Genomic DNA, 14,001 nt, shown 5'->3' on the forward strand with positions numbered 1-14,001 from the left:
CAATTATTATTATTATTATTATTATTATTATTATTATCAGATTAGGTATTTTTATTGGCTAAGTTTGTGATGGCTATATATACATAGTCATGTTATTATTTTGATGTATGCTTTAGAGATGTAGTCGTCTTAGTTATCACGTGGGAGATGCTTGAGTATTGATTGGCTCAAGTATCGGTTGAGGTGTTATGTATTGATGTATTATTGATAATTGTTTGGATTAATAATACAAGTTGGGACGTGGATTTTCCACGTCAAATATATTATTGTGTGTTTGTGTGCGTACTCTTTCTTTTGTAGAATTGAATCTCGAATATGTATGTGTGTGTTTCCTCCTAACAAGTGGTATCATAGCCGAGATTTGAGGTTCGTGATGAATTGGGTTGGAGGAAATTTCGAGGTTCAATTAGTATGGTGGAGTACGATGATGGATTTGAAGCGTTAGAAGGGGAAAAGTTACGTGCGGTATGGAGGTTGACTTGCACCGTGGATTAATTCGTTCGGGCTCGAGGTGGAAGATGGACGAGATCATTGCAATAGTTTCAGTGATTTGATGGTTGATCAATCAGGTGAAGAATTTGGATGATGCTCGTGATGTTCTTCAAAAGAGGTCGAAGAATTGTGAAAGCAAGGATCAAGTGACTCAATGCTGAAAGGAGGCGCTCGTAGTTGATATACGTGATTTTGTAGATTGATATACCGTTATGATGAATAACGGTAGTTTGGAGTTATTGGAGGTCACTATACGGGTCTTAGTTGTTGGGTCCCAATGAGTTTGTAGAAGGGGGGTTGAATACAAACGTTACCAAATAATCGAATAAAATGCGGAATAAAAAATGTGAAACAAAATTCAAGTTAAATAAAAATATTATTAAACTTGAAATGTGTTACAACAACTGTATCGATTACAAGGTATTAATCTCAAATCAATTATTACAAATCTAGAATAAATTCGACATGAACTTTTTCTATTTTTGTAATTAAAAGATCAAATGCTAAATGCGATTTGAGATTAAGTTCTAGGGATTTTAATCCGCTAGATTGTTACACAAGAACAAGATAAATAATTCTAGTGGTTTGGATTTAACATTAACAAACTAGAATTTTGATCTTGATGTAAGCAGAGAAGAAAATAAAATGTTTCAAGGCGGCTGCTTTCTTGTTCTTGTATTTTTCAGTCAGTGAATGTCTTCTGCTTCTTTTTCTTTTTGTATGCAATCCAACAAAATTACTTGAACTGCAATGACAATCGGTAGGACAATCTCTTTGGCTCAGCAAGACTTTCAGTAGGACTTTCAATTGTACTAGCAAGACAATCTGATTGAACTACAATGACTATCGGTATGACAATCAGTTGAACTAGCAAGACAATCTCCTTCCTAGTGTAACTTTCGGTATGACAATTGAAATGACTTGGCATGACAATCGGTATGACAATCCAGATTGTCATGCTAGTTCATTTTCAATTGTCTTGCTGATTTAAGACTGTTTTTAAACCAATTAAACTTCTGAAAATTCCTAAAATTAATTCAGAATTAATTAATCAATTAATTCAATTAATAAATAAATTATTCTTCGCAGATATAATTTATTTTCTTAATTAAATTAGATGACTTAATTAATTAATAAAGAATTAATTCTAGTCTTGAGCAGCAATCATTCTTCTGCAAATCTTCTGAAAATCACTGAAAATTATGAATCAATTCCACCACTTCAACGTTGACACTCGATGTACTGTCTGGTTCATGAGTGACTAACTTCCGTGACGTTTCTTCATGTGTTGACTTTGATACTCTGATTTTCTTCATATTAAATCCTTGTAATTAATGATACTCTGACGAGATCTCTGTCACTTGATTAAATCCACGATCTTGATTTATATCACTGAGGCATGATCAACTTCTTGAACTTCTTCCAGTGAATTAACTCCTCAAGTCTGTAGATGAACCTTGTTTCTGAATCCTTTGACATATATTACTTTGCGAGATCTCTCTGACGGTCGATCCACTATTTACTTATTACATTCTTATTTGAGTTGAGTTGAATCCTCGAATATACAAATAGGCTATGACATATGACTTACAATCTCCCCCTATTTGTTTGTTAGACAATAACACACAAATACCTAGAGGATAACTCAACTAACAAATAAGAAAAAGATATAAAAAGAAATGCAAAGTAAATAGTAGAAAAGTTCTGGACTAGATTTAACATTTTCCAGATTCCAATTAGATGTTCCTCTAGACTGAACATATCTTCAAGTAGTTCCATCTTCATTTGTACAACCACATTTCCTGTTGAGAAGCACATATCTCTCTTGCTTCTCCCCCTATGAGAATCAACTGATTAAAGAAGATCACCTTTGTTTACCACCTCTCCCGTACAATAGGATCCGCAGATAAAAAGCAATGGTACTCCCCTAACAGCTTCTTCCCTTACTAGAAAATCACCTTGTGTTTACCACCTCTCCCGTACAATAGGATCCGTAGTTACAAACAACAATGGTGTGGTGTAGTGTACATGTAGGATCTTTTTCTTCCTCCCTGCTATTTCTCCCCCTTAGTTGAGGAATCCTCCAAACTATTACTTAAGCTTTTATCTCCCCCTTAAAGAAGGAATGTATGCCGTCGTCTGAAGGAGTTCTCATATTTCACTTGGTTGGAAAAGAAATAACAAGTAGTTTCTCTTTCTTCCTCACTGTGAGTGTGTGATTCTGTTTAGTGTACCTCACATGTGTTTCACTCTTCTCTCCACTCGTGTTTACACTCTTTCTCACAAGTGTATCACTCTTCTCTCATAGCTCCATAATCCAGCTGTACCTGCAAGGAAAATCACCTTAGCCATCCTTAAAGGAGGTCACAGGTGGTGCAATGGGAGTTCACAAATCCCCATCCTTGTTAAACTCGTCAGATGAATCTGAGTCATAATCTACAAGTTGCTAGTTTCCCTTTTAGGGTTCCAGATTTGAATTCTGGGAAGGTAAACAATGATCCAAAGAATTTAGCATAAAGATCAAAGTTCCCTTCTAATGTCTGTGAAGACATTTCCTTGTGACTTATCAGGTAATATCTGAATCATTGTCAACAAGTTGCCGATCTGCACCTATGTCAGATCCACTATCCGCAGATGCATCCAGGGGATTTAAGCCTGGGGAGGTAGATACTGACCACTGACATATGGCTTTTGGATCAGTATCCTCTCCTAACACCTGTAAAGGCAATTGGTCCACTAACGAACCTTGAACAATCGAATCTGACCTTAAAATGGTCGAAACTCTTGTTTCCGTCAACTCATCCTTTGTGTGTGAAACCTCTTCTTGTGCATCAAGAATTGTTTATGTTTGAAGTGGTGACACTACATCGGATACCTTGGCCGACAGGCAAAATTCAATAGACTCACCCTGTTGAGAGAATGAATCTAGTAACTGTTTTTGTGCCTTTTCAGCCATTACATCTTTTTGAGAAGATGTATGGGGGCTAGCAGTTGTCTCGGTTTAAATACTACTCATCTATGTAGGAGACAGAGCTACTGGGTTGACTATAGAACCTTCCTTATGTGGTGCACTAAGGCACTATCTCCCTCACGCTCATTCATACTACATTTAGTGGTAAGAGAGTGTTGGTTGGTTCTGTTTCTGTGTTTGTCTTTACAGTCTGGGATAGACGTTGTGGGTTTTCAACCTCATGACTGTCAATGAAAGAAAGTCATTGGAGACTGAACCTGTATCATAGAACATATGGTAATAGAGAGAAAATGATTTACAATAGTGATTTCAAAAGATTTTACATGATATAAGAAATCACTAATGTAGAAAGAAGTTTGATTTTGTTTTTCAATATGAATGAGTTTTTGATAAAACATTGATCACTTAGGGTAAAGTCTAAGTAATTCTCATTCATGTCAAAAGCTTACAAATATCTGCAACATAATGTTAACAAGATATCATTGACCGATACTTGTCAAGTACTTTAGATACTAATTGTTATGTTGCATAATCAATATACCACTGCACATATAAAACAATATGATTGTGCCTAGTGATAAGATAGTTATTAATATGACGACTCTACTTATTCATATAAAATTATAACTTCTGTTAGAGTGCCATACCATGTCCTTGACGATTGCTTGAGCAGTATACTAGTTCATACCAACCTGAAGTGAGATTGTGAAGAAGAGATTGCATAGTCCAATAGATCTGCAGCTGCAAAGTCCATGAACTGTGGTGCACTGACTTCTTCTTTTAACTCACCAATCAGGAGTACACTTGTACACATCTTACTAGAGTACAATTCCAAGTGTAATGTGCAGCAGGTGCCTGATATGTCGTAATATTCTCAAGTCTCGTCACTGGTGCTATATGTTAGATACTGCTTCCTGATAATAACCTAGCACAATATACAAAATTACAATGATAACATTCCCAGCTTGCAAACAGCCATATCCCTCGGATAAACCTTTGCTGTTATCTCCAAAGGTAACCATGGGGCCAGCTATCTCAACCACATTTGATAGCAGGGCTCTATCTCCGGTCATATGTCTTGATGATCCACTGTCAAGAATCCACACTACCGGTTATACTTGTTTAATGCCCTGCACTACAAATGGATTAGACCTTCTTCGGAACCCAAACTTGGTTGGGCCCGGCATACTTGTAGAACTGTCCTTTGTCAGACAAAACAACATTTTTAATTTTAACGATCTCAACATTCTCAATGACTGAACATTTGACCTTGTAAACAGCCTTAACAAATTTCTATTTAAGCTTAGGCACAAATGTCTCCTTTCTAGCCTTAGAAGGACTAACAGTCTTAGACCTATCATGCTTCTTGTTATTCACATGCTGACGAGGAGTAGTCTTATCATTAGACACATACTTACCATTAAAATAAGCATACATCATATTAAAAGCACAAGACATACAATTAGCAACACCACATGCTTTATGAGAGTGATTAACATCAGGCAATTTATGCATGGTAGACATGGCATTATTGTTATCCAACTCATGTGTGTCTGAGTTAGTCTCAGTTGCTTTCACAACTTTGACTGGAACTTTCGACTCACTTGACTTGGAAACAATCTTCTCATAAGCATGATCCTCAGCACGTATTTCTTCTTGAATAACAGAAGAGGTCGCATCAAATGGTTCAGCAATTGATGCTTTATAGAGGGGTTCATCAACACCCTTAAGCACATGTGGTACTTCCCTCCCTTTAGCACATACATGAGGAGGGGAGTTTATGCCTAATTCTCCAATAGCAACATTGTAATCATAACCTATTCCAGATGTTTGATTAACAGCTTGCTTACTGTAGAACTCTTTAGCCTTCGTACAAGAATTGAAGTAGGCTCTAACCTTAGTCTCAAGACCGGTGATCTTGTCTTTGAGAATAGTTTCGAGTTTTCTATAACAGTCAACTCTATTCTCTAGAAAAGATACCTGTTCTTTTAATTTGTCTTGATTAATGTGCACAAGTCTTAATTCATTGACCTCTTTCTCAAGGTCTGTGATCTGTAAACTTAACAGTTCATTATCACGACGTGCACAATCTAAGTTACCTCTTAGATGATAAACCATTTCAGCATCAGAAAGTTTTACCTCTATTCTTGACGATGAAGCTTTTCCATCAATAGCCATAAGAGCAAGATTTCCTTCATCTTCATCTTCACTGTCAGTATCATCCCAGCTTCTTCCCTTTGCCAGATAAGCCCTTTCAGAGTTCTTTCTTACTTGCTTTGGCTTCCTACATTCTGTGGCAAAGTGTCCCAACTCATTGCAGTTATAGCATCTAATGGTGCTTCGATCAACCATCCCTGTTTTGTACCCACCACTGCTGGTGTTAGAGGATGAAGATCCACCTTTCTGGAATTTGTTGTAGTTGGACTTGTACTTAAGCTTGGGATTCCTCCTGAATCTGACATGGGAGAATCTCTTGACAATTTGGGCCATTGATTCATCTTCCAATTGCTCCAGCTCTTCCAAGGAATAAAAATCATCACTTGATTGATTTGTAGTAGGAGGATCATATTCTGCTACTAACTCATTTTCCTCACCCTTGGAAAACTGTACCATTCTTTCTAACTGTTGAGATTGTTGTTGTTGTTGACCTTCAGCTACAAGTGCATTAGATGTGCTGACCATTCTATCCTTCCCGTAGACTTCCTTCTGTTGAATCTGCTCCAACTCATAAGTTTTCAACACTCCATAGAGCCTGTCCAACGAAATCTCACTCAGATCTCTAGCTTCTCTAATGGCAGTGATTCTATGTTCAAGATGAGCTGGCAGTGTTAAAAGGAATTTTTTGTTGACCTCCCTGATTGAATAATACTTTCCATTGATGTTCAGGTTGTTGATCAACGCATTGTACCTCTCAAACACTTCAGTAATTCCTTCTCCTGGATTTGATTTGAAATGTTCATATTCAGAGGTTAGGATTTCCAACTTGTTCTCCCTAACTTCCTCTGTGCCTTCATTAATCACCTCAATAGTTTCCCACATGTGTTTGGAATTTTTACAGTTCATCACATGTCTGTTCATCAAGGGATCAAGGGAATCAATTAATATTAATTGAAGGCTGGCATCCAAGGAGGCTTCTTCCTTCTCAGCAGGAGTAAAATCTTCAGGCTCTTTTGGATAGGTTCTAGCTTCAGTAGTCACCACACCATCTATTATTACCTCCGGTTCAATAACCATCGGAGTTTTTATACCCTTCTTTAACAAGTTCGAATATTTGGGATTTGCAACTTGTAAAAATAATAGCATCTTCTTCTTCCACATGATATAATTCTCTTTATCAAATTGTGGAATTTTAACGGTTCCAACTTTATGTGAAGTCATTATGAATTTTTGAATAAATAAAAATTCAAGGAGTTGAAAAATCACAAAAGTCTAGGATCTTGATTTGTTCGTTAATCAGAAGGCTCTGATACCAATTGTTGGGTCCCAATGAGTTTGTAGAAGGGGGGTTGAATACAAACGTTACCAAATAATCGAATAAAATGCGGAATAAAAAATGTGAAACAAAATTCAAGTTAAATAAAAATATTATTAAACTTGAAATGTGTTACAACAACTGTATCGATTACAAGGTATTAATCTCAAATCAATTATTACAAATCTAGAATAAATTCGACATGAACTTTTTCTATTTTTGTAATTAAAAGATCAAATGCTAAATGCGATTTGAGATTAAGTTCTAGGGATTTTAATCCGCTAGATTGTTACACAAGAACAAGATAAATAATTCTAGTGGTTTGGATTTAACATTAACAAACTAGAATTTTGATCTTGATGTAAGCAGAGAAGAAAATAAAATGTTTCAAGGCGGCTGCTTTCTTGTTCTTGTATTTTTCAGTCAGTGAATGTCTTCTGCTTCTTTTTCTTTTTGTATGCAATCCAACAAAATTACTTGAACTGCAATGACAATCGGTAGGACAATCTCTTTGGCTCAGCAAGACTTTCAGTAGGACTTTCAATTGTACTAGCAAGACAATCTGATTGAACTACAATGACTATCGGTATGACAATCAGTTGAACTAGCAAGACAATCTCCTTCCTAGTGTAACTTTCGGTATGACAATTGAAATGACTTGGCATGACAATCGGTATGACAATCCAGATTGTCATGCTAGTTCATTTTCAATTGTCTTGCTGATTTAAGACTGTTTTTAAACCAATTAAACTTCTGAAAATTCCTAAAATTAATTCAGAATTAATTAATCAATTAATTCAATTAATAAATAAATTATTCTTCGCAGATATAATTTATTTTCTTAATTAAATTAGATGACTTAATTAATTAATAAAGAATTAATTCTAGTCTTGAGCAGCAATCATTCTTCTGCAAATCTTCTGAAAATCACTGAAAATTATGAATCAATTCCACCACTTCAACGTTGACACTCGATGTACTGTCTGGTTCATGAGTGACTAACTTCCGTGACGTTTCTTCATGTGTTGACTTTGATACTCTGATTTTCTTCATATTAAATCCTTGTAATTAATGATACTCTGACGAGATCTCTGTCACTTGATTAAATCCACGATCTTGATTTATATCACTGAGGCATGATCAACTTCTTGAACTTCTTCCAGTGAATTAACTCCTCAAGTCTGTAGATGAACCTTGTTTCTGAATCCTTTGACATATATTACTTTGCGAGATCTCTCTGACGGTCGATCCACTATTTACTTATTACATTCTTATTTGAGTTGAGTTGAATCCTCGAATATACAAATAGGCTATGACATATGACTTACATTAGTGATTCTCAATAGTTGGAAGAATGAGATGATGAGATTCTTGTTCGAGGGGAGGTATCGGCAAACTGGCGTTGATGTTTTGATGGTTATCATTCAACCTGATCTGAAGTATTGGGTTGAAGGGGAGGATTGTTGGGTTAAACCCAATATGTAGTATAGGCTTAGTGATACAAGACATAATGGGATTGGGTAATAATTGTATGTGTTTACAATTATTATCATTATGGGATTGGGTAATAATTGTATGTGTAGACAATTATTATTATAATCGGATTATGTATGTCTTATTGGCTAATTTTGTGATGGCTATATATACATAGTCATGTTATTGTTTTGATGTATGCTTAAGAGATGTAGTCATCTTAGGTATCGTGTGAGAGATGTTTGAGCATTGGTTGGCTCAAGTATCAGTTTGGCACACCATTGAGATGTTATGTATTGATGTATTATTGATGATTATTTGGATTAATAATACAAGTTGGGATGTGGGTTTTCTACGTCAAATATATTGTTGTGTGTTTGTGTGCGTACTCTGTATTGGTAGAATTGAATCTCGAATATGTGTGTCTGTGTTTCCTCCCTAACAGGTTAATTATCAAATAGGTCACTTACTACATCCAAATGTATCAAGTGAGTCACTGATTATAAAACTGACCCATATGAGTCACTAATTTAAAATTTTATATCAAAATTATCACTCTATCCTGAGTCAAAATTCATAAAATTATTATATATTGAATTTCATACATAATTTATGAATGATATTACATCGAAATGAAAAATTCCGAGTTCTACTATTTTAGATAATATTGTTAGATTTTTAAAATTTTACCAACTATTTATTTTTAATTTTTTAATTGTTTTATTTGATTTAAATAAAAATAAATAGTAGATAAATTATTAAAAATCTAATAATTTTATCTAAAATATTAGAACTCAGAATCTTTCATCTGGATGTAATATCATTAATAAAAAATGTGTGAAACTCAATATATAATATTTTTAAGAATTTCGACTATGCGTGATATTTTTATACAAACTTTTAAATGAGCACGAATTTGAGTCAATTTTGTAATCAGTGACTAACTTGATACATTTAAATGCAATAAGTGACATACTTAATAATTAATTATTTATTAAAATTTAAATCATAGACCAAGATTCAAGATTATGGCATGACTGATATACTATTTGGTATTTTATATAAGTTATATTTTAAGTATGTCACCTAAAGTTTTTACTTGACTTATTTTTTTAACCACGTACTCCCTCCGTCCCTAAAAATGTTTCCTCTTTGTGTTGGACACGTTTGCCAATGCACACTTTTGATCGTTAATATCTTTAAATTCGTATTAGTATTAAATATAAAAATTTCACTATATTAAAATACTGATAAATACGAATCCAACGAGATTACTCATGACTATGTTTGATATTATAGATTAGACGTAAATTAGTAGTCAATCGCTTACTAACAGTACCGAAAGTCAATATAGGAACATCATTTTGGGACGGAGGGAGTATTATGCATCTGGGCATGTATGTATATTAGCCAATTTCTTAAAATTATGGCTTACTTGGGATAAATATGTATGTGAACAGAAAAGATACGAGTCGGCTTGAACTTGGAAAGTGTGGAACAAAATCCTTGGCTGACAGTGTCTTGACTTGTTCTATGTGTATTTCTTGTGAGAATTTGTACCTGTAGGCTGTAATGTATGCTGCCCAACTTGAACCAGCTTTGATTACTGATGACAAAGTTCCACGAGTGCCCCCCACGAACCATGTGGTCATATTTACGTATCAAAAATAATGTTACCAGCTCCACATGCCAAATTTCGATGTTACGTGGATTCATGTGACCGGTACCTTAATGAGCCGGGGCCTCTTGCACTAGAATAATAATATTTTTTAATCACGCAACAATATTTCTATTTACGATTATATGTTTTTTTACCTTCCGAAACCTCCGATTTTTGTTATAACCAATAGTGGATGAATATTTATAAAATTAAAGTTTGCAAAATCATGAATATTTTTAGTTACTTTTCGTTTACATAAAATATGTAAATGTTCTTATTTTTAGGGGTGAGCGCGGTGCGGGTGGTGCGGTTTTTTCCTCAAATCGCAAACCAAACTGCACATGCGGTTTGCTCAAATTTTCAAACCGCACCGCGTACCCTCGAAAACCGTATAAACCACACCACGAAAATGCGGTGTGGTGTGGTGCGGTTCACTGCGGTTTATACTTTACAAGTTCAAAAAAATTAAATAAATACAAAACTTAAATTTAATCAAATTTCCGAAAATAGTTTTAGTCAATTAGAATGCAACATCTTAGTTCACTAATATAAATACTTGGATTTTGGTTTTCCTAGTGAAGAAATACAAACAAGAGATTGTGTAGTCTCTTTTTTATTTGTCAGAAGATCGTGTGATCCATTTGAATTCCTTAATGAATTTAATATATAATTCTAACTCAATAGAAATTCAGTTTAACTAAAAATATAAAATGGTTGTTTATGTTACCCGATAGGAATATAAGTGTGTATATATATGTATATATATATATATAATATATTAAATATTGCGGTGCGGTGCGGTGCGGTTTGAACCGCATTTCAGAAATTTAAAACCACAACCCGCACCGCACCACGCGGTTTATTAAAAATTCAAACCGCAACCGCACCACGAAAATTAAAAACTGCGTTTTGCGGTGTGGTTTGATGCGGTGCGGGCGGTTTTTGCGGTTTGTGCGGTTTTCTGCTCATCCCTACTTATTTTATAGTATGCGGATGGTTTGAACCTCATTATGCAATGTTGGGGGTTTGAATCTTAATTAAATAAGACGAGGTAAGTGTGCGAATGTACGTAAGACATCCCTTTGGAAAATTAGTCTTGCAAATAGTTGAAAAGAAATTCTATTGTGAGCAGACTTTATTACCTTATTAGGTGTAGAAAACATAATGCGATATTTGAACAGAGACACTGCTTGTATATATATTAACTTGGAAAAAACAAATGATGGATCTTATCCTATATATTAAAACTAGTACATGTAAATTATATATAGGCTGACTACTGATGAATGGATGCTAAAAATCAGCAACTACATTCCTATTTTGACTCAACTACTCCCACACTCCTGAAAATTCTAAACAACCAAATGACTAAGTCCTATGCATTACAATGAACTGATTACTATGTTTATTTTAAAACAAAACAATCAAACAATTAAATAAATAAAACAATTAAAACAAGTTTAAGATTATTTTTCCAACATTTACCCCCGTAATCTTAAATTTATGAAGCATTTCTCTTCATTTTGTGATGCACTTCTCACCACTATCAGTTTGATTCACTTCTCATCAAAAACAATTTTAGAGTACTTCTCTCTAGGATGCACTTCTCACCCACACTTCTAAAATAAAATTTCTTTCATGGCCACTTGTGTCATGATATCTTTCTCATTATTTTCACCGCTCATGTTTCTCCTTGATTTTTATTCTTGGTTCTCTTTCTTTTTCCCATGCTTCTCTATCAAGAATGCTTTCATCTTGATATCTCATTCAATATATATGGAGAAATTTTTAATGTCATTTGAAATCACAATAAATACTTAATATATATATATATAAATGTATGTATCACAAGCCCTATATCATGAAGCTCTGATGCCAAGTGTAGAAAACATAAAACGATATTTGAACGTAGACACTATTTGTATATATGTTAATTGGGAAAAAATAAATGATGGATCTTATCCCATACATTAAAACTAGTACATGTAAATTATATATAGGCTGACTACTAGTGAATGGATGCTAAAAATCAGAACTACATTCCTATTTTGACTCCACTACTCTCACACTCCTGAAAACTCTAAACAACCAAATGACTAAGTCCTATGCATTTCAATGAACTGATTACAATGTTTATTTTAAAACAAAACAATCAAACAATTAAATAAATAAAATAATTAAAACAAGTTTATGATTATATTTCCAACATAGGGGAATATTTGCGGAATAAGTTTGATTCATGTTTTCAATTTGTTTAGTGGTTGTTACAAGAACGGTGGTGCAATTTAAACGGTTGTTATTAGAGCTGTTCACGAACCGAGCCGAGTCGAGTTTTGATCGAACCGAGCCGAGCTTTAATTTTTTTTCTGACGAGCCGAGCCGAGTCGAGCTTTCTTAACGAACAAAAACCTGTGTTCGAGCTCGAGCTCGTTAACGAACGAACCGAACACGAGCTTTTATCGAACAAAATCGAGTCGAGTCGAACCGAGCCGAACACGAGCCGAACACGAGCTTTCTCCATCAAAATGAGCCGAGTCGAGGCGAGCGGAGCCGAGCCGAGCCGAGCTTAATTAAAAAATTCTGGTCAAAACACCGGTTGACTGTTAAAATAACAAACCAAATACTTTTATTTTTTTCTAAAAATTTTGTCATATCACTAAAAAATATTGATCTTAACATCCGTACGGTTGGATCATTCATAAATATTTTTAAAAAAATCGAAACATTAATACGATACAAAACACTAATTACAAGTACAAGTCAAAACACCGGTTGACTGTTAAAATAACAAATCAAATACATTTATTTTTTTCTAAAACTTTTGTCATGTCACTAAAATATATAGATTTTAACATCCGTACGGTTGGATCATCTATAAATATTTTTAAAAAAATCAAAACATAAATACGAGACTAAACACTAGTTACAAGTATTGTTCAAACAAGTGGTTGATTGTCAAAATAACAAACAAAATAAATTTATTTTTTTCTAAAATTTTTATCATGTCACTAAAATATATAGATATTAACATCCGTACGGTTGGATCATCTATAAATATTATTTAAAAAATCAAAACATTAATACGAGACTAAACACTAGTTACAAGTAAAGGTCAAAACACCGGTTGACTGTTAAAATAACAAACCAAATACATTTATTTTTTTCTAAAACTTTTGTCATGTCACTAAAATATATAGATCTTGACATCCGTACGGTTGGATCATCTATAAATATTTTTAAAAAAATCAAAATATGAATACGAGACTAAACACTGGTTACAAGTATTGTTCAAACAAATGGTTGATTGTCAAAATAACAAACAAAATAAATTTATTTTTTTCTAAAATTTTTATCATGTCACTAAAATATATAGATATTAACATCCGTACGGTTGGATCATCTATAAATATTTTTAAAAAAATCAAAACATTAATACGAGACTAAACACTAGTTACAAGTAAAGGTCAAAACACCGGTTGACTGTTAAAATAACAAACCAAATGCATTTAATTTTTTCTAAAACTTTTGTCATGTCACTAAAATATATAGATCTTAACATCCGTACGGTTGGATCATTCATAAATATTTTTAAAAAAATTGAAACATTAATATGAGACTAAACACTAGTTCTAACAACTATTCAAACAATTGGTCGATTGTCAAAATAATAAACAAAATAAATTTATTTTTTTCTAAATTTTTTATCATGTCACTAAAATATATAGATATTAACATCCGTACGGTTGGATCATTCATAAATATTTTTTAAAAATTGAAACATTAATATGAGATTAAACACTAATTAAAAGTAAAGGTCAAAACACCTATTGACTGTGAAAATAACAAATCAAATACATTTATTTTTTCTAAAAATTTTGTCATATTACTAAATAATATAGATATTAACATCCGTACGGTTGAATCATTCATAAA

Source organism: Apium graveolens, chromosome 11 (assembly GCF_009905375.1).
Source record: "Apium graveolens cultivar Ventura chromosome 11, ASM990537v1, whole genome shotgun sequence".
In the NCBI taxonomy this organism is placed as follows: Eukaryota; Viridiplantae; Streptophyta; class Magnoliopsida; order Apiales; family Apiaceae; genus Apium; species Apium graveolens.